This window comes from Neovison vison, chromosome 1 (assembly GCF_020171115.1).
Source record: "Neovison vison isolate M4711 chromosome 1, ASM_NN_V1, whole genome shotgun sequence".
In the NCBI taxonomy this organism is placed as follows: domain Eukaryota; kingdom Metazoa; phylum Chordata; class Mammalia; order Carnivora; family Mustelidae; genus Neogale; species Neogale vison.
In genome coordinates, this window is record NC_058091.1 from 250,756,730 (window position 1) to 250,777,088 (window position 20,359).

At 39.7% G+C, this 20,359-nt stretch overlaps 1 protein-coding gene across 3 annotated transcripts in view; it reads right to left on the reverse strand.

The window, feature by feature from the left end:
* The window catches only part of MEGF10 (multiple EGF like domains 10), a 343,784-nt gene that overhangs the window by 248,336 nt on the left and 75,089 nt on the right, over positions 1–20,359 (reverse strand). The window contains exons 1-2 of one of the 3 annotated variants that reach the window (XM_044228423.1): positions 9,392–9,483; positions 1,757–1,893 (exon numbers count right to left, since the gene is read on the reverse strand). The gene's annotated coding sequence lies outside the window, so the exon portion shown is untranslated. Of the gene's footprint in view, positions 1–1,756; positions 1,894–9,391; positions 9,484–20,359 lie in introns of those variants that run through there. The other 2 variants (XM_044228414.1, XM_044228404.1) reach the window with 2 other exon arrangements.

The following is a 20,359-nucleotide window of genomic DNA, read 5'->3' on the forward strand; positions in this document are numbered from 1 at the left end:
TGCACACACACTGATACACTCAAACATATTAATTAAAATTTTTAAATTAAACATAGGAAAAAACAACTCTTGTGGTTCATTTGTAGCCTTCCTCTCTTAAGATTCATGTGTCTGCTGTCTCAGATTCTCTCCCCTTTCTGTGGCACACCTGCTCATTCTATAAACCATTCTCTCCTCCTGTCAAGATGACAAACTATGTTAGCCACTGGCTCCTTCCTGAAATCAACCCTAAAGAAACCACAGAAGCCAGAGGGAAACTCAAATTTGAGGAATTAACAACAAAGAAAAAAATAAAATAAAACACTATGAAAAGTCTCTGGGAAGCCTCCAGACTCAGGAGATGGATAGGGGGCAGGGATGGGGCAGGGGGTTGGGGCAAGAATGGCTTCAGCCTGGGGGAAGGCAGCCAGAGAAGGACAACTCTCTGTTCTCTTGCTTCTCCCCTACATGGACAAACAGCATGTTGATCACCACGGAAACTGGCAGCAACAGCTGAGGCTGCAGAGGCCAGCAGGGTACAAGGAGGGCAGCCCAAAGGCCCTGCAAAAATAAAGGGGGGTGAAGACTGGGAATGGATACTGACCAGCTTCCCTTGGGTATCGACCACTGAATACTCTCCCACCCTAAACCCCTAGGACAAGGACAGCAAATCTACGGAGACTGCTCTGCTTCCAGAGTCTAGAGGCTGTTCACCATTTAAATGGGAAACATACACCAGAAAAGTTATTTCTGGATGGTGGTCAAATGGGAATAATCGCCAGCTGCTCCATGGCCCCTAAGGCTGTCTTCCCTGGTTTTAACTCACCTACAGGTACATCAGTTAGAGTCTGGGCTATAGCCACGTCCCAACCCATAACCATGTACGGTAACTGAGAGTCAAACAGAGGAGGGGTTCTTGGGACCAACACACACACACACACACACACACACACACACACACACAAAACAAAACACTGAAATCCATGTAAGGACCACAACTGCTATATAAGAAAGACAGCAAACTCAACAGTATAGATCATCTGAATCAGAATTATGAGAGGAGACAGACTGAGAAATTAATGATGATAAATATATTAAGAAGTTAAGGCTGATGTCAGTAATATGAATTAAGACCAAGAAAACTGTTTTTAAAAAGGACCAAATTGAGTGTAAGGTATGAAATATGTAATAGCTGAAGTGACTAAAACAATGGTTAAGATATAAAGCAAGATGGATAAAGGTGATGCATACATCGCTGAGTTGAAAGATCAGATGGACATAGTCACCTGGGTGGCTCAGTAGGTTAGGTGTCTGACTCCTGATTTCAGCTCAGGTCATGATCTCAGGGTGGTGAGATCGAGCCCTGTATCAGGCTCCACACCAGGCATGGAGCTTGCTTAAGATCGTCTCTCTTCGTCTCCCTCTGCCCCTCCCCCAACATGCACACACAGGCCTGTGTGTGTGCAGGAGTGTGCGCGCTCTCTCTCTCTCTCTCTCTCTCTGAAACAAATAAATAAATCTTTTTAAAAGAAAGAAAAAAGATCAGATGGACAAGTGCTCCTAGAAGTCAGCAGAAAAGGGTAAAGAGAGGAAATCCTGAAGAAAGCTAGAAGATGTGGACAGTGGGAGCAAGAGAGCTGACATCTGGGAGCAGTGGCTTTGTATCCACTTGGCTAGGCCAAATCCGGTTTCCCCAAACTCTATTTCCTGAGCATTTCCATTGACGCGGGCCATAAGCCAGGTCCCTGTGAAGGGTTTGAACGGTACTGTCACTAACCTGCTAGCTCACCTCCTTGGTGCAAAGCAGCCGTGGAGTTTCCTCCAACCTCTGCATGTTGCACAGATCCTCACTGCAGTGTTACAGACCCCTGACCCAGGTGTGTGCTTGGCAATCATGATGAAAGGATCTGGTTTCTGTAAGAAACACATACAATTAAGGTTAGAGGCAACAAGAACTAAAGCAAGTTTCTGTCTGGCCTCCCAGGCTCCAGCTTGAGCTCCTGAGTCCCAGTATGTCTTGTTCACCCCCACTTTACTTCCATCTTCTGTTCTCAACCTCCTGATCTGTAGTGTGACAGCTGCAGTTCTGGACACAAAGGCCACACTCCTGCAGACACTGTATGACCAGTGTTCATGCTTCATGAGGTTAAATCCCTGCAATACATGTATTCCCCTTTCCCATTCCTATCATACTGATGTTATCTTGGTTTTAGTTCTAGCTTGTTTTGGATACATTTGTAAAGTTGTTCTTTTTCTCACTTTGGTCCTTAATAAGAACATAAATTTGACCAAGAACTTGTATCCTCTTTACCATATTTCTTGAATATTAAGTACTGCTTGCAATACCTGTTTACATTATCATATCCTTCTCAGTCTTATTTTAAAAAATATATACACATCTATACTTATATTTATATTTAAGCCAGCACATTGGAAAGACAATTTGGCTAACCATAAAACTCAAGGTTCAAATTTATTTTCCTTTAATATTTATAATGTATTTTTCCATTTGTCATCTTGTGCCCACTGTTCAACCTGATTCTTGTTCTTGTTAATGATCTCTTCATTTTGTCTGGAAGTTTTTAAAATTCTTGCCTCGTCTTTGATAGTCTTGAGTTTTACTCTGATGATTCTTGGTTTGGGGTTTTCCTTATCTCTTTTTAACTTTTGCTCTCTTTCTGTATTTGGGTATAATAGAGTTCAATCAGAGAAGCAGAACCATTATGACATGGGTGTGTTTGTGTGTGTAAAATAGCAATTATATACACACACACACAATTTCACTAAATTACTTGTCTAGTTAGGAGAAAGATACAGATGTTGATAAGTTTAAGAAATTAAGAAGAAGAGGTATGCCTGGGTGGCTCAGTTGGTTAACCATCTGCCTTTGACTCATGCCATGATCTCAGCGTCCTGGGACTGAATCCCGCATCTGGCTCCCTGCTCAGTGTGGAGTCTGCTTCTCCCTCACCCTCTGCCCCTCTCCCTGCTCATGCACATGTTCTCTCTCTCTCTCTCAAATAAGTGAATAAAATCTTTAGAAAAAAAAGAATAAGAACAAGTAAACATGAGCAAAGGTCTTAAAGACAGCCACATTTGAACAAAAACAAAATAGTTTTTTGAGCCAACAGAAAACAAAAAGAAAATGCAGTAAATCGAAAATAAGAGACACAGTAGGAGAACTAATTTCTAACACAAAAGCAATCACGATAAATGTAAATGCAGTTAACTCACAAGTAAAAACATAAGTGCTCTCCAATAGTATTAAGAAATAAAAACAGGGGCACCTGGGTGGCTAGGTGGGTTAAGTGTCAGGCTTTGGCTCAAGTCATGATCCCAGCGTCCTGGGATCAAGCCCCACCTCTAACTCCCTGCTTGGCCCTCTGCCTCTCCCCCTGCTCATGCTCTCTCTCTCTATCAAAATAAAGAAATAAAATCTTAAAAAAACAAAATCCAAAATACATTGTCTGTGAGAAATGTTCATAAAACCCAAATACACACAAAGAAACATCAATGATAGTAGCTGACAAAAAAGAAGTTGAGATAAAAGGTAAACAAAACAATAAAGTAAGAAGATATAACCATCACAAACCTATATGGACCTAATAACAGGTTATGGTAACTGACAGCATACAGACAGAAACATATAAATAGTTGTAATTATTAACATGCAATTAGCAGAAATGCATTAAGAAAATAAAAATTAAGTAGATTTTTATCTAATGCTATTAATTATACTGTCCAGATCTTTAATAGGTATGTTGTGATGGTATGCTGTGTATAATATATATCTTCTGATATACACATGCCATAATAGTTCATGCAACAAATAGCAAGCAAATATACATTTTTAGAAACATACACATATTAACATGAATGTATCATGTCTACAGGAAGTCTCAATAAACTCACCAGGAATAATGTCTTGTATATTATATCTTCCAAACATAATGAAATAATATTAGAAATACATAACAGAATTTCTTTATATGTCTCATATTTTGAAAACACCATATTACTAGATAACTCCTAAGTTAAAAATGAAATTATAATCAAAATGAAGAAATATCTATGGGCATCTGGGTGGCTTAGTTGGTTCATTGTCCTGACTTGGTTTTGGCTCAGGTCATGATCTCAGGGTCATGAGACTGAGCCCCAAGTCAGTCTCTGCACTCAGCAAAAAGTCTGCTTGAGATTTTCTCTCTCTCTCTCTCTCTCTCTGTCCCTCTCCCATGAGCTCTCTCTCTCAAATAAATAAATCTTAAAAAAAAAAGGAGAAGAAATCTAGAATTAAATGAATATAAAAACACAAAATATATGGGACATCATTAAAGAAATTTAGAAGAGCATATATATATTTAAATATGTTTATCAGGAAACAATAAAAGTTTAAAAGAAATATGCTCAGCATCCAACTCAAGAAGAGATTTTTAAAAAAGAACATCAAAAGAAACTCAAAGAAGAAAAAAGAATATTAGAAAGGATTTGATTAAAAAAAAAACCACTGTAATAATTTAATAATTTTTTTAAGTGGCAGAGATTAATAAGACTAAAATTCTGTTTTTGAAAAGATAATCAAGATAAATCTCTGATAAGACTGTTAGGAGGGGCACCTGGGTGGCTCAGTCAGTTAAGCAACTGCCTTCAGCTCTGGCCATGATCTTGGAGTCCTGGGATTCAACCCTGCATCAGGGTTCCTGCTCAATGGGGAGTCTGCTCGTCCCCCTCCCCGTTTGTGAGCTGTCTGTCTCCCAAGTATATAAATAAAATTCTTAAGAGAAAAAAAAAAAAAAAAGACTGGGACACCTCGAGGCTCAGTTGGTTAAGGGTCTGTCTTCAGCTCAGGTCATGATCCCAGGGACCTTGGATCGAGCTCCACATCAGGCTCCTTGCTCAACCAGGAGCCATCTTATCCTCTGCCTGCTTCTCTCCCTCTTTCTCTCTGAAAAGTAAATTTTAAAAAATCTTAAAAAAAATTTAAAAATTGAAAAAGACTGGTAGGAAAATAAATGAGTTAAAAAACTAAGTAAAACACAATAAAAAATTGAAGAGGAGGAAATATAGATTTTAGAGCAAGCATAGCTAAAAGGCACAAATTGCCAGAAAATACACGAAATGCCAAACTGGCACAAAAAGAAAAAGGTAATTTAAAATAGATTCAGAAGGATTAAAGAAATTGAACTGGTAGTTAAAACTCTATCCCAAAGATCTCTAGACCTGGATGCTTTTTAAATGGACTCTATTAAATTTTTAAAAACACAATTCCCATGTGATATAAGTTGTTCCAAAAAATGCAAAAAAAAAATTCTCAGTTCATTTTATGAAACTAATATAATCCAACCTCCCTTAAGGCTTCTGGAGTTTAAGCCATAATTCAGAAATTGTTCCCCACTCCCAGGTTATAGAGAATTTATCCACGTCTTTCCTGGTACTTGTATGGTTTCATTTTATTTTTACACTTATGTCTCCAATCCATTTGGAATTTATTCTGGCACATACTGTAAATAATGAATCCAATTTTCTCTATTCCCATATGGCTACATGCAGTGGTATGCTGGAGAAGGCTCATGCCAGCTCATAAGAGATGATTGTTAAATTTTCAGGAATTTTGTGAGCTGATTGCTAAACATAGCCATTATTACAAAATAGAGAAATTCTATTAAGTCTAATCTACAGAGAAAATCTAAATGGCTTTGGGTTTGGTGATGACTTTTTAGATATAACACCAAAGGCGTGCTCCATGAAAGAAATAATTGGTAAGCTGGACTTCATTAAAATTAAAAACTTCTGCTTTGCAAAAGACATTGTCAAGAGAATGAGAAGATGAATCACAGGCTGGGAGAAAGTATTTGCAAAAGACACATCTAATAAAGGACTGTTATCCAAAATACACAAAGAACTCTTAAAACTCAACAGTAAGAAAATTAAAAACCTGATTTGTAAGAGGGATAAAAGACCGAAATAGACACCTCACCAAAGAAGACATACAGTCAGTAAATGAGCATATGAAAGGATACTCTACATGATATATCACTCAAGAAATACAAACTAAAACAATAGTGAGATGACACTAATACCTATTGGAATAGTTAAAATCCACAAACTGACAACACAAAATGCTGGTGAAAATGTGGAGGAATAGGAGCTCGCATTCATTGGTGGTGGAATGCAAAATGGAATAGCTACTTTGGAAAACAGTTTGGTGGTTTCTTACAAAACTAGACATACTCTTCCCATGCAATCCAACAATGGCCCTTCTTGGTATTTATTCAAATGAGTTGAAAATTGATATAAAAATATGCCCCCCCATATTTGTAGTAGATATATTTGTAACTACCATAACCAAGATGTCTTTTTTTTTTTTCAAAGATTTTATTTATTTATTTGACAGACAGAGATCACAAGTAGGCAGAGAGGCAGGGCAGAGGGTGGGGGGCGGGGGGAAGGAAGGCTCCCCGCTGAGGTGAGAGCCTGATGTGGGACTCGATCCCAGGACTCTGGGATTATGACCTGAGCCAAAGGCAGAGGCTTTAACCCACTGAGCCACCCAGGTGCCCCCAAGATGCCTTTCAGTAGCCAAATGGGTAAACTGTGGTTAAACCGTACTAAAAATAAGTAAGCAATGAAACCATGAAATGATCTGGAGGTATCTTAAATACATATTACTAAGTGGAAAAGGCCAATCTGAAAAGGCTACATATTGTATAATCCTAAGTATATGACATTTTGGGAAAGGCAAAGTAAAAGACAGTAAAAAAAAATAAAAAAATAAAAACAAAAACAAAAATAAACAGTGGTTTCCAGAGGTTATGAAGGAGGAAGAATGAATCGGGGGAGAGCACAGACGATTCTTAAGGCTGTGAAACTATTCTGTATGATGCTGTAATGGTAGATATATGTCATCATATATTTGTCAAAACACACAGAATGTACAACACCAAGAGTGAATCCTAAGGTACACCTGCACTTTGTGTGGTTATGATGTGTCATTGCAGCTTCATCGATTGTAACAAATGTACCACTCTTGTGCAGTGTATTAACAGCAGAGGAGGCTGGTGTGGGGACAGGATTATAGACGGGAACTCTCTTTGCTTTCCCCTCAATTTTATTAAGAACCTCAAACTGCTCTAAAATATAAGGTCAATTTAAAATAAGAAAAGTAGGGGCACCAGGGTGACTCAGTTGGTTAAAGAGCTGCCTTCCTACGGCTCAGGTCCTAATCTCAGGGACCTGGGATCAGCCCTGCGTCGTCGGGCTCCCTGCTCAATGGGGAGCCTGCTTCTCCCTCTTCCTCTGCCACTCCTCCTGCTTGTGTGCTTACTGGCTCATGCTCTCTCTCAAATAAATAAATAAAATCTTTAAAAGAAATAAAATAAGGAAAGCAAAATGAGGCCATATCTTACTTCTCTAATATGGGCAGATCCTAGAGAGCTGGGTCATACCCAGTGTTGGTGGAGAGGTAACAATATCACGCTGTGCCGGCAGGCATGTAGACAGGCGCACATTCTGTCATACAACCTGGCAAATCAATGGCACCATTTGGTCAGGTCAAGTGTGTAAACATCTAGAACCCCCTTCCTGAGTACCTATCACAGACACAGGCTCGCACACATCCATAAGGGGACATACAAGAGGCTATACTTTCAAAGTTGTCGATAGGGACAGAATATTGGAAGCTCTCCAGGGGCTCAGTCCCCAAGATGGGGGAGGGGAAGACATGCAAAGGTGAAAGGTGATGGCTGAGCAGCTAGAAAGCCAGACTCCAAATACACAAAGCAACAGGTATAATATTAAAAACACAATGGAAATAAAGAAAGCTAGAGAATTAAGTATAGAATACAGTACTACTAAAAGTCAATTTTTGGATGGACCACCAAAGAACACATACAAATAAAAAGATGAACATTAAATATATCAGAAGGGTTTCCTATGTGGTAGAAGGGGAACAGGAATAAGCATTTGCATAAAATTTTTAATAAAGTTAAAAGAAAAAAAACTAGATTAAATAGCATCTTTGTGTAAAGCAATGCTAGTAAGATGCCATGAACTGAAGAGTGTGGTTAAATTAAACTTCCACACCTGAAACCCAACTAAAGACAAATGATGGTGATGATGATGACAGACAGATAGAAAAAAAACCATCCTCTCTCTACTTGTGGTCCCTGAAATACAACCACTACTACCACCTGCCCCCAAGAGAGTTCCATTTTCAACCCATCTGACCTTGGTCTTATATGGAACTTTGAAGATCTTTATACAGAAAGAATTGAGAAGACCTTTTTATTTCAAGAAGTAAAATCCATCCAACAAACTTCTACTGTCATTTCAGTAAGTCTTCTCCCACTTTCCACATCTTGTGCTGTGATCTCCCCTGCTCATTACCACCCAATATGAACTATACAAATGAGAGAACAGAGGAAGAGTCTCCCTACATAAGGGGAGAGAAAGCATCTCAGATAGAAAAGATGGCATGTGCAGACACAAGGTGGTATAAGGACACATTTGGAGAACTGCATTCAGACCACTTAGAACTCTGGTATGACTACAATTTAGAGTGAAAAAAAGAGGTTCTAGGAGATGAATCTGCAGAGGGAGGCAGGGTGAGATCATTCACAAAGGATTGTAGGTGACGCTAAGGAGTTTGAATTCAGACCAGAGGCAAATAAGGGGACATTGAAGAATATCAAGCAAGGAAGGGAGGGATTTGATTGGATTTGTGTCTAGAACCATCACAAAGAGTCTGTGGAGTATGGAGAAAAAGGAGGGCAGGAAAGGGGGAGCCATTAGAAGGATGCTGCAGCAGAAGGATACTAGAGCATTCATGAATTTAACAGAAGGACCAGAAAAGCCTGACTCTCTTCGTGGATTTGGTATACAATTGCAAATTGACAGGGCTAGACAAAATGGTTTCCACAGGTCCCTCCCAGCTTTATGATGATCAAATCCCACTTATTTTATATTTAATCAAAGAAGGGAGTGATGAGGCATAAGCTAGAAAAATTTGCAAATTTGTGATCAATATGCAGAACTCGCATTCAGCAGACAGAAGGCATTAAAGGCTATACATGATGCTGATTGCCTAGATAATTCTCTGTGATCAAGCACACTTTACAATTAATGATAATTTTTTTATTCGGATGATATCTGCTGTTTTTAAAAGTTTTCATGTTTGAAATTTTACGAGAAAACTCTGTTGAGTTTAATGCTGAATATTCTAAATAGTAGCAGAAATATTTTAACATCACTAGAGTCACTTCTGCGTCTCCCGCCACAAATAAGATTGGATTTGATAGAAAAATCTAGGGCATTGCCATGACAATTACCAGGCTTAATCTTAGTTCCACTCAGGCTTTATTATAACTCCAATCAGACAAAAAGCAGAGAGCTGTAAGGGGCAGGGATGGGTGCTCACCTCTGCCTCTTGTTATCAGAGTGTCCTGACTCCAGTGGTAACACAACATGACATTAAGCCACCGGTTCTCAACCCTGGCTGCATGCTGGAATCACCTGAGGATCTTTTACAAATTGCTGATGCCAAGGCCCTCTCCCTAGAGCCTCTGATTTAATTGGTCTGGAGTGAGAAGGTTTAAAAAAATCTTCCCAGGTGATTTTAATGTGCAATCAGGGTTAAGAAACACTGCGCTAGGTAATTATCACAGCCAATTCTCAAGGTGCCGCCCAGGGACGCCTAGAAGTTGGCAATGCCTTCCAAGTGGCTGCCAGCCTGGATTTTTGTGTGTTTGGATGCTTTCGTGGTTTGGCAAAAATAACAGAATTATCACACATTAAAAGTAAATCAGTTGTGTCATTGGTATCCCATCTAAAGGGCATTGGTGTTTTCAGAGATCTTGTTTCAAAATTTTATAGGATTGTTTTTAATGGAGCAAGGGGGAGTAGGGGAGAAGAGAAGGGGAGAGGAAATGCAGAGATCCCACACAAGGGTGTGAGAACCTCTGGGTTTAGAAAGAAGTTGGGTACAGTGCAAGCAAGTTAACAGCTGGGCAGGACACCGTCCTCTTCCCATATCATGCCCTTGGGGCATTTTGAACTCTCTCATAATTACAGCCTTCTATTTTATAACACAGAATTTGAAGATTTTTTTAAGGATCATGGATCATAATTTTGCCAAGTCACCTATTAGGGTCTCTCCCTCTCTTTTCTAACAAGTCTGAAATCAATAGAAGACTTCTACCGCATCTTTTAAATACCACAAGTAGGTCCAGAGTCTTGTTTCTGTAACTGGACAATTCTTAGATCTTATTCATCAGGCTGGAACTGTTTCTGTTGTTTGTCTTTTTTTTTCCCCCCAGAGACATATACCATCCAAAATTTTTCTGATATTCTTGCTTTTAACTATTGTGGCTGAATCAAAGAAGCCAAACATGATACATACTCAATGTCATTTCCTTCAAGACCTAAGTCATCTTTCTGGGCTTGAACTACTGAACAAGCAATTCCTGGACTCATTCAAACACTACACTATTTTCCACCCTCCAAAACTACTGATTTCAACAACAGACCTATCCTACTGAATAACAACACTGAAGGAGAAGTGAGAATACACAGACCTCACCTTGTAATGGGAAGCCCAGAATCCCATTCTTGATCATCTTCTGTACCTGACTACAGATAGTCCGAACTGTAGCCAGTTCCTTTCTTTTTCCCCACTGCTAGAGAATGAATGTTTGTGTCCCTCCCAAATTCCTCTACTGAAACCTAATCCCCAAAGTTATGGTATTTGGAGATGGAGCCTTTGTGAGGTGACTGGGTCATGATGGTGGCACCCTCATGAATGGGATTGGTGACCTTGTAGAACAGATCCTGGAGAGTCAGCATCCTTGTACCTTCTGCCACAAGAGGACACAGTGAGAAGACAGCCATCTGTGAAATGGGAAGCAGGTCTTCACAGGACACTGAATCTGTTAGAGTGTTGATCTTGGATTCCCAGTCTCCAGCACTGTGAGAAATGCATTTCTGTTGTTTACAAATCACCTTGTCTGGGGAATTCTGTTATAGCAGCCTATGCTGACTGACACCTTTTGTCAACCTGGAGCCTCTTCTTTTTCTTCCCAAGGAGACTGAGCTCTGTATTGATTAAAATGATTTAAATCTCTGGGACCCTTCATAATAACTATGTGTCCCTTCACAGTGATGTTGACATTTTTTGGCATACTGCAAGTCTGGAGGCTTAGGATGGCCTTCATTCTCAGAGTAGATGTGGCTAACGGTTCAAAGTCTCTTGATAGTCAAATGGGTAGGGGTCTTATTTATAGTATCCTTGTCTATCATTGCAAAAAAATTATCATTATATAAAAATATATTTATCAGTTTCCTGGCATTGCCATAGTGATGTTCCAAAAACGAGGTGACTTAGGAACAACAGAAATTTATTGTCTCATAGTTCTGGAGGTCAGAACTCTGAAATTAAGGTGTCAGCAAGGCCACATGCCCCCTCAAACCTATAGGGCAAATCCTTAACTCTTCCTAGCTTCTTTTGGGTTTCCCGTTAATCTTTGTTATGCCTTGCCTTGCAGATCCAGAACTTCAAACTTTGCCTTCATTGTCACTTGGTGTTCTCATATATGTGTCACTGTCTTCACATGGCCATCTCCTTATAAGGACACCAGCCATGCTGGATTCGAGGCCACCCTATTCCAATATGACTTCATCTTAACTATATCTGTAATAACCCTTTTTCCAAATAAGCTCACATTCTGAGGTACTAGGGGTTAGAACTTAATATAGCTTTTGGGGGGGACACAATTCAATTCATACCAATACCCAACTAGATTATTTAGGAGTTTTTTTAAATGTATGAAATCTAAATTTTTAAAAGAAATGCTTTGATTAACCACTACATGCCAAAATAGTTTTTGATGAAACTATACCACTTCTGGTATAGTTGCAAGAGGCCCAAAGGTAAGCTGAATCTCCATGACAAAAAGAGACATTCTTGACTAAAAGAATACACCTTTAGGACTATTCCTCTATAATTCATCTTCTTTTTAATTAAAGCAAAAGAGAACATGGGAGGAAAGTTCTCTGCTGCTTACTTTCTACCAAATTTTAGTTGGGAGTTTATCTTAAAACTTTGAGTCACATTGGAGAGAAGAATGTTTTTAAGGAATATGCAAAGTTCCCAACTTTATTAGTGTAAAACATGAGAATCTAAAAAGACTTAGGGGGAAAAACCACTCTAATTTTCAAAAGCTATTTTTTTTTCTGTTTGTGGTACTTATGACACCTTGAATCAGAAAGACCTTGATGATATAAAATGCTATTCCTCAAGGTTTTTTACTGGTAAAATTACCCACATTTTTTTCTGTGCTATTGAATGAAAGTCTATCCTTCATTCTAGTGAACTAAAAAGAATATCCCTATCAAGGAGCTAATGTCATGAAACCAAAGAGAAAGAAGTTTAGAATTTTTAAACTTACGCTAAAAATATTTAAGATTAAAGATACTGATATGGATAGGTAGGCAAATATCAAAACTCCAAATAGTATTTTACTTCCCTGCTATTGCTATAAAAGTATAAAGCACTACTGAGACAAAATGAGAAGATGTAGAGTAGAGCCGCCCTCACTTCAAAGAACACTAAGGATTTCCCTGGGGTTGGAATGTTCTCATCCACACCAGACCAGCCCTAGGTCATTATGGTCATGTTCACGCCCTCTAGCGACAGCTATGCCAGAAATTCAACTCAGACTGTTGTAAAAAAATAAATAAATAAATAAAATAAAGGAACAACAACAAAAAAAAGGTTTGTAACTAATTAAACACGGCCGCTCAAAGTGATTCAACAATGTCACCAGAACTCAGCTCTTATGAACCTTCTTTTCCCTCTGCTTTCTTTGCACTGGCTTAACTCTCTACATGGAGACACCTGGCAGGCTTGTACCTTCTAGCTTCAAGTCCAACAGAAAGGAAACACTTTTCAGTGGTCCAAGAATGATCCATGCCACTAGAGTATGTGTCGTCTTGAACTGTGGCCAAGGAGATAAAGCCTTTACTGGGCATCCTGAGGACAGCACCCACTCTTGGAGTTAGATCAGCATTTTCTGAACTCCAAAGACTGAGTGGGGGAGAAATCATGCCTTCACAATGTCAGGAGCTATTACAAGAGACTCTGAGTCTGGACAGGCAAAACAACCAATGTCCATTTCAAATGAGGATAAAGAATACAGAAGACGAAGAGGTCTGCTTGAAGAAATGAACCAGAACTTCGGTCTCCTCTTTTGAAAGCTGTGATAAACACAAGCAATTAAATGTTAACCTTTCCTGTGGCCCATCAGAAGTAGTGTGTCAAATAAGAAGTACTCTCATGTACTTCTTGTACCTGTGCATGGACCTCAGAAACATTACATTAAATTAAAAAACGCAGACACAAAAGGCCACATATGATTCCATTTATATGAATATGCAGGAAAAAAGTCCATCTGTAGAGACCAAAAGCAGACTGGTGGTTGTCAGGGATCAGGGACAGAGGAGAATGGGAGGTGACCACTTTGAGGGTGATGAAAATAATTTCGAACCTGATAAAGTAGCGCCAGTACAACATCACGGATGTATTAAAGCCATTAATTTGTGCACTTTTAAATAGTTAATACTATGTTATGTGGATTTCACTTCAATTTTTTTTAATGGGAAGAGGGAGGACTCTACCTAGTCCCTGTGCAAGACTTAAACTGGGTAGAAACCCTGATCTTTCCTCTCTATCTCTGTATGTGATCACCTGCTTAAGTGCCCGTGGAGGTTCACAGACTTCTTTTTTATCATGCATTCATTCCGCACTCAAGAAAATGGTCTTCCCCTTCCTTGCTGCTCTGACAAATCCAACCATCCAGAAGCTTACTGACCATCAAGTTTTAGGTGGTTTTAAAGCACCTGGACTTCGATTACTCACTCCCCCTTCACCCTCCCTGGCTCCAACAAATGAGAAGCTGGTAAGCTTTGGCTTAGGCTATATCCGATTCCCTCATTTTCTGCCTTCTACTGAGGTGCTACTATTCTCAGAGAATGAAAGTTTAGCTAACACTGCATTGATAAAGTCCACTTTTCCATTTTGTAAATTCTGGGAGAATCTCAATAGATACAGGCCCCATAACAACTGGCCAGAAATGTTTCCAGAAGAGAGTCCACTCATCTGAAGGACAGCTCTGGTGGGTTTTGCTGAAGCCTTTATTTCTGTCGAGTGTCATGTCAAATCTTTAGCCTGAAGTTTCTAAACTCTGCAAAGTTAACCAGAAAATTGGTTGGAAACCACACAGAGTCAAGCAGCTTTAGGAGTAGTGTGTGAATTTTTATCTGGATCCTGCCTGTGAAACTTCAACGGCTCAAACAAAGACAAGAGTAATTGTTTAAGACATATTTTAGGAGGAAAAATAAATTGGTATAGTGGGCACGAATCTCAGTGAATAAATTCTAGGTGTCAGAAATAAAACTTTATTCTTCTATAGTAAAACCCAATTTGTATTTAGAAAGCCTAATGCCCCCAGACAGCAGGAAGTTCCCTGGTCAGCTGGAGACCCCTGGGCCTTGCCCTTGGGTAGCATCAAAGTTCCAGAAGGTCAAAGTTATGTCACATTTTGGGAAAGGAGGCATCTGGCCCTTGGCTGCAGGATGGGTAGGACGTCCCCTGATCCCATCCATCTGACTCCATCTCCAACTTCCAACATGTGGTCATTTTGTGACTCCGTGCTCCATCAGGACATGGAAAGCCACAGAAACCTACAGAGCTGTCTATACCTTCCAGGCCTGGATTCTGTGCAGAGAGTCTCGCTCTGTGGTCTTTCAAGTTCAAGACTCTGCCTTAGAGTTACAGGGCCCTTGTGTCTCAAATTGCTCCATTTCTTTCCAGGTTTTTACCAGGTCCCCAGCATTCTGCTTGGGAAGCAGGATGCAGAGACTTTCCCCCTGGAATGAACAAACTCTTGTCAAACTTGTCTCGCATCAACTTCCACCTTTCCCCACCACCCCGCAGTGCACACAAGCACACAGGGACACGTGCGCCCGCACACACACACACACACACACACACACACCATGCTAAGGAGAATCCCCTAGTGGGGAGCCCAGAAATGCCTAGAGGCTTGAATGGGAGAAAGGGCAAGGAAGGGAATGGGAGGATTTCAGTGTATGTTTCTTTAAAATATATTCATTTTTGTTTTGTTTCTTTAAATACTGCAGACTAGAATAACATCATTTTACATACTACTTGCCCCCTGCCAAAGAAATAGTGCATAGAATACCAGACATAAGAATACATGGAATTTCAAGATAGTTACCCTGATACTTTTCTTTCCTTTTTTTTTTTTTTGAGATTTATTTATTTTTTTATTTTTTTTTTGAGTGAGAGTGGGGGTGAGAGGGGACGAGGGAGAGGGAAACCCAAGCAGAATTTGAGCTGAGCATAGAGCCCTCACACAGGGCTCAATCCCACAACTCCAACATCAAGCCAAAAGCAAGAATCCAATGCTCAATGGACTTTGCACTCCAGGCACCCCTACCCTGACTCTCTTCTACCACCCAAGCTGGGGCACTGACTTCCTCTGCATAAGCCTCTCTGTACATAAGCCCCATCCTAGCAGGGGATCCATTACCACCTAGGACACCTGCATATTACACACTCAAACCTCAACATGGATGTGAAGGGGAGTGTACTCTGCCTTAGAAAACGCTAAAAGTAGTTTATCCCTCTTAAATATCTTCAAGACAATCTTAACACACACTTTAATTTAAGGAGAAGAATTTGGTTCAATGACCGTTGAATGCTATGGCATTCAATTCTCTGTATCATAATTTTGATAAGTGCCATGTACTATTATTAAATGTATGTGTTTGGATATTGGCTGGGGAGAAATAGGGTTTTCTCCCCAACTGGATATTAAACTCTCAGATGGTGGTTTTTTTTTTTTTTTTTAAAAAAAAAACATGTATGTCTGTTCATTAACAAGCGGGGAAACTGAGTATCTCCTCTTACCAACACAGTGGAAGCAAGAATAGCTTGTCTCCATCAGTGGGCATTTTTAACAATGAAAGCAGGAATTCACAACTACTGCATATATATATATATATATATATATATATATATATATATATATTTTTTTTTTTTTTGCATACCTTTGTTTTCAGCTGAATCAATCCACTATACTTGGGTGTTTGGTCCTCTTCTGCAGCAGAGAACTTTGCTTTAGCAGTAGCTCTGGTCAATGGAGACTTTTTTCAGTCACTGCCTACATACAATTTATACTTAAGACATCCTTTGGCGCCTGAGTGGTGTGGTTCCTCCCACATGAGAGCGAAGAGCTCCATGTTTTTACATTCTATTTTTTTTATTCTATTATTTTATTTTGTGTGCACAACATGATGCTCTGTTTATGGAAGATGCCTCCAGAAAAGCTTGCTAAAGAGGATGGATGAATGAAAATCATCCACTATTAAGGCTAAAAGGATCTTGAAAATTTACCTAGCCTTTTCTGAAACCTTCAGGCAGGCCATGCGCTCAAGTCAATTCAAATAAATGAGGACTTACTCAATTTTTTTATACCTCCAGCAAAAATTACTAAATCCATTTTTCATAAAAGAGTATTAATGTGACAATGAACAACTCTATCCAAAACTTCCCCACCGCATTGAACGTGACTATGACAAAGAGAACACACACCTGAGGATCAGGAGTTGTGCCCTGGGGCCTGGCTCTGTGGCCCACAGAGCTTGACCTTGGCAGCATCGCTGACCCTCCAGGGAGTTTCCATGTTTCATCTGTAAAATTCCATGTTTCATCTGATCACAGGACCTTTAAGCTCACTCACACTCAAATCCTATTAATCCTTTTCATTTGTGTGCCAGGATAGGAAGAGAGAGGCTCTTTTCATATGGTATGTATTTTTCCCTTGGTTTATTTGCCATTTTAAAGGGAGAGAACACAAATGTTTTCTTTTACTCTCCTGGGAAGACCTGAAGATTAGTGGCCCCTCCTACCATAATGCTTGATCACTCTTCTTAGGAATTATTTTATACACTTTGTAAGATTTCCAGTAGGGAAAATAGAAAGATAAATCAGTCTTGCCTCTGTATGGTTGATCAAAATATTCTTTTAATAATGGGATACACAAAACATGACTTCCCACATGGACATCATCAATGTTTTGTAGGTTTGCGCTATAGGTTTCTGCATGAGAGTACGGGAATGTTAATAGATCTTATGTTGTGCGATTCCCATCGAAAAAGACAATATATGTGGTGTTTATGCAATTGTAATACTTCATTAAAAAAATATTCCTGGGGAAGTTGGTTCCCCAGTTAGTTAAGCATCAGACTGTTGATTTCAGCTCAGGTCAAGCTCTCAGGGTCATGGGATCAAGCCCCAAGCATGGGGCTTGGCACTGGGTGTAGAGCCTGCTTAAGATTCTCTCTGTCCCTTTCCCTCAGTCCCTCCTCCACTTAAATATATACATATATATATATATATATATATTCTTCTATATAGGTAAGAACTTGCATTTTAACTAGGCATTGACAAGAGACAAGACTGATTTATCTTTCCTCTTACTTGGATTCCAGAGAAGCCCCAGTTATTCCACCACTGTCCAACAGAAGGGGAAATGTAACACGGGGGAGTCAAGCTGGAAAGAAACAGTGATCTGAACTGATTGCAATTAAAATGTATTACTTTTGCAAATTTAGAAACACAGAAGAATATGTGAACATGCGTCTAGCACCTCTCCTGAGACCTTGGAAGGACGGAGTCCATGCAGATGAGGACTCCGATGGGTAAGCGTCACTGGCTTCTCAGTAAATTCACCTCTGAGCTCCCATTTCACTGCAAATCCTTTCTAGATCAGTATCTTTGCCACTTGTTTTGTTCTCACATGATATGTGAACTGCCAGGTCAAAATTCTTTGCACAATAATCCTTTCAGATAGACATTCTATATCACTTTTTATATTCTCTCCAAATATGTCTAGTCTTTTGAACTTGACTTTGCAGCCGTTGTTTTTCAAATATTTTATCATGCTTGCACCTGTGTGATCTACCACAGACTGTGCACGACTTGAAAACAAGGAATATTTCTATCATGAGACTCAGTGGAATACTACAATCACACGTCTAATTAATGTATTTGGACAAGGTAACACGTGTGTGTGTGTGTGTGTGTGTGTGTGTATATGTGTGTAGGGATGGGGGGCCCTCCTCTGAAGTGTTACCAAGTGTCCTTATCCACCTTTGGGTGTGGGGTCCAGAAATGGACACAGAACTCTTCCCAGGGTTCTAAATTTTTATTTTGTTCGTGTGTGTGTGTGTTTATTACAAAATGTACCTACATCCGCATCAGTTAGGAATTGAGTTCAGCTGTGAGTAGCAGAGACAAGAAAAAAGGGTGGCAAAAAAAATTTCATTCTTCCTTTTATAATAGGAAATCCAAAGGTGAGCAGTCCAGACCTCTTAGGAGAACTCCCTATTGTCACCAGAAACTAAGGCTGCTTTCAGCTCTCTATTCCAATAGTGCTTTTCCTTATCCTCATACTGGAAAGACGGTTGCTAGAGCACCAGCGCTTTGGAGGCCATCAAACCTGCATTCCCAGCAGAAAGAAGGATACATGAGGTGGGAAGGCAAAAAATATGTCTCTTCAAGACCTGTCCCTTTTCTAAGGAGTGTTCTCCATAGTCACATCAAGTGACTTCTGCCTGTATCTCATTGGCAGCCCCTGCTGGAAGGAGTGAGATGGGAGGAAATCTGGAAATATGGTTCTTCTCTGGACACATGTTTACTCACAATGGGTAACATATAAACCACTGAGGCTCAGAAACCACAAAGAAGGATGGAAATGGGGTAAATTACCACCACCCCTGCTGTGAAACCTCAGGCTTCCCCAGTCCCACACTAACTGTAAAGAGAATCATGGGCTGTCCCTTGCCTTGCCTGTCTCTCTCCCACCCTTACATAGGAACACACATCCACCTACTTCAGAGAAAAAAAAACAAAAACAAAACAAAACAAAAAAAACAGAAACTCATTCACACTTAGCAATGACAAAAAACTAAATTTCCCTAGAATGTGTGTTTTAACCAGGAGCAAAGCCTTGAATTAGAGAAATAAAGTCATCTTCATACATATTCTGGTATCAATAAGTGAGATACAGATCACTGAGTTTGGGAAGGAATGATTGGGTTTGGATTCCCCTGTCTCTAAAAATCAGATCACACAAGATAACGTTCCTATTTGCTCTTTTTTTTTTTTTCCTTAAGTAATTTCTACTGCCAAGTATGGGGCTTGGACTTACAACCCTGAGATCAAGAGTCACATGGTCTACCGACTGAGTCAGCCAGACACCCTTGTTTTTTGGTTTTTTTTTTAATGTTCCTGTTTTAAGTTCAGTACATTTCCAAGCACAAATGGTAAACGTGTTACCCACCATGAATCCTAATGTTGTTTTTTTGTTATTTGCCCATAGCTCATCATTCCCCTGATTATAACTAAGTAGCATATTTTTTTTTCTTCCTTTAATGGGTGAAAGTCTCTTTAACATTAATACTAATTGGGTTTTAGTGCTGTGGTGCTTATTGGATGTTTATTATTCACAGCCATTGAGGAGGCATGGTGGAGAAGTACTTTTCATTTCGCGGCGTGGTTACGTGGTAACAGGCCTGCTTCAACACACATTTATGTGATACGTGAGAGACGGGAGGAGACTTCTTATTCCACCAAGTCTGTCAAGTGGACATTAAGCAGAAAATGAAGTTGAGTTTCCTACGCCACAATAAAACATATGCTTTAAAAAGGAATACAACTGCCTTTGAGTTACTGTGGTTTTATTTTGAGTATTGTGGGGTCTTCAGGCAAATATTTCTGCAAACAGCTTTCAGAAAGGATGGTAATAACTGACATTTGTAGAGCACGTTCTGGTTTATAAAGCGTTTTCACATTTATTGTCTGTGCCAACTTTTCTCTGCTCTCAGCTGCTGGCAAATGGGATCTCGGTTTCACAGCTTTGAGATGGCTTCTGGGACGTAGCTTTTGAACTCCTTTGCCTCTAGAACGGATACCGGTGGTTTTAATAATGGCTTCAATTACAGGTTTCCAGAAGCAAAAGCAAACTGACCATTTCCTGATCTTTTTCTACCCCAAAATAATGCTATTCCTATTGAAGCAAACAGCTCCCTGCCAGGAAAGTCCGCGAGGAAGCAAGGATTACAGAAAGAGAGGGATGTCAGAGGTAAGGATATTCCTTTCTACCTGCTGTTACTCTTTCCCTGTTCTCATTCCATGCTAACTGACTCAGTACCACTGTAGGCCAACATACACACACGTTTCTTGGGGCCATCAATAAATCAATCACTGAACCTCGAGTTGACAGAAAACATAAAAGATCTGAAA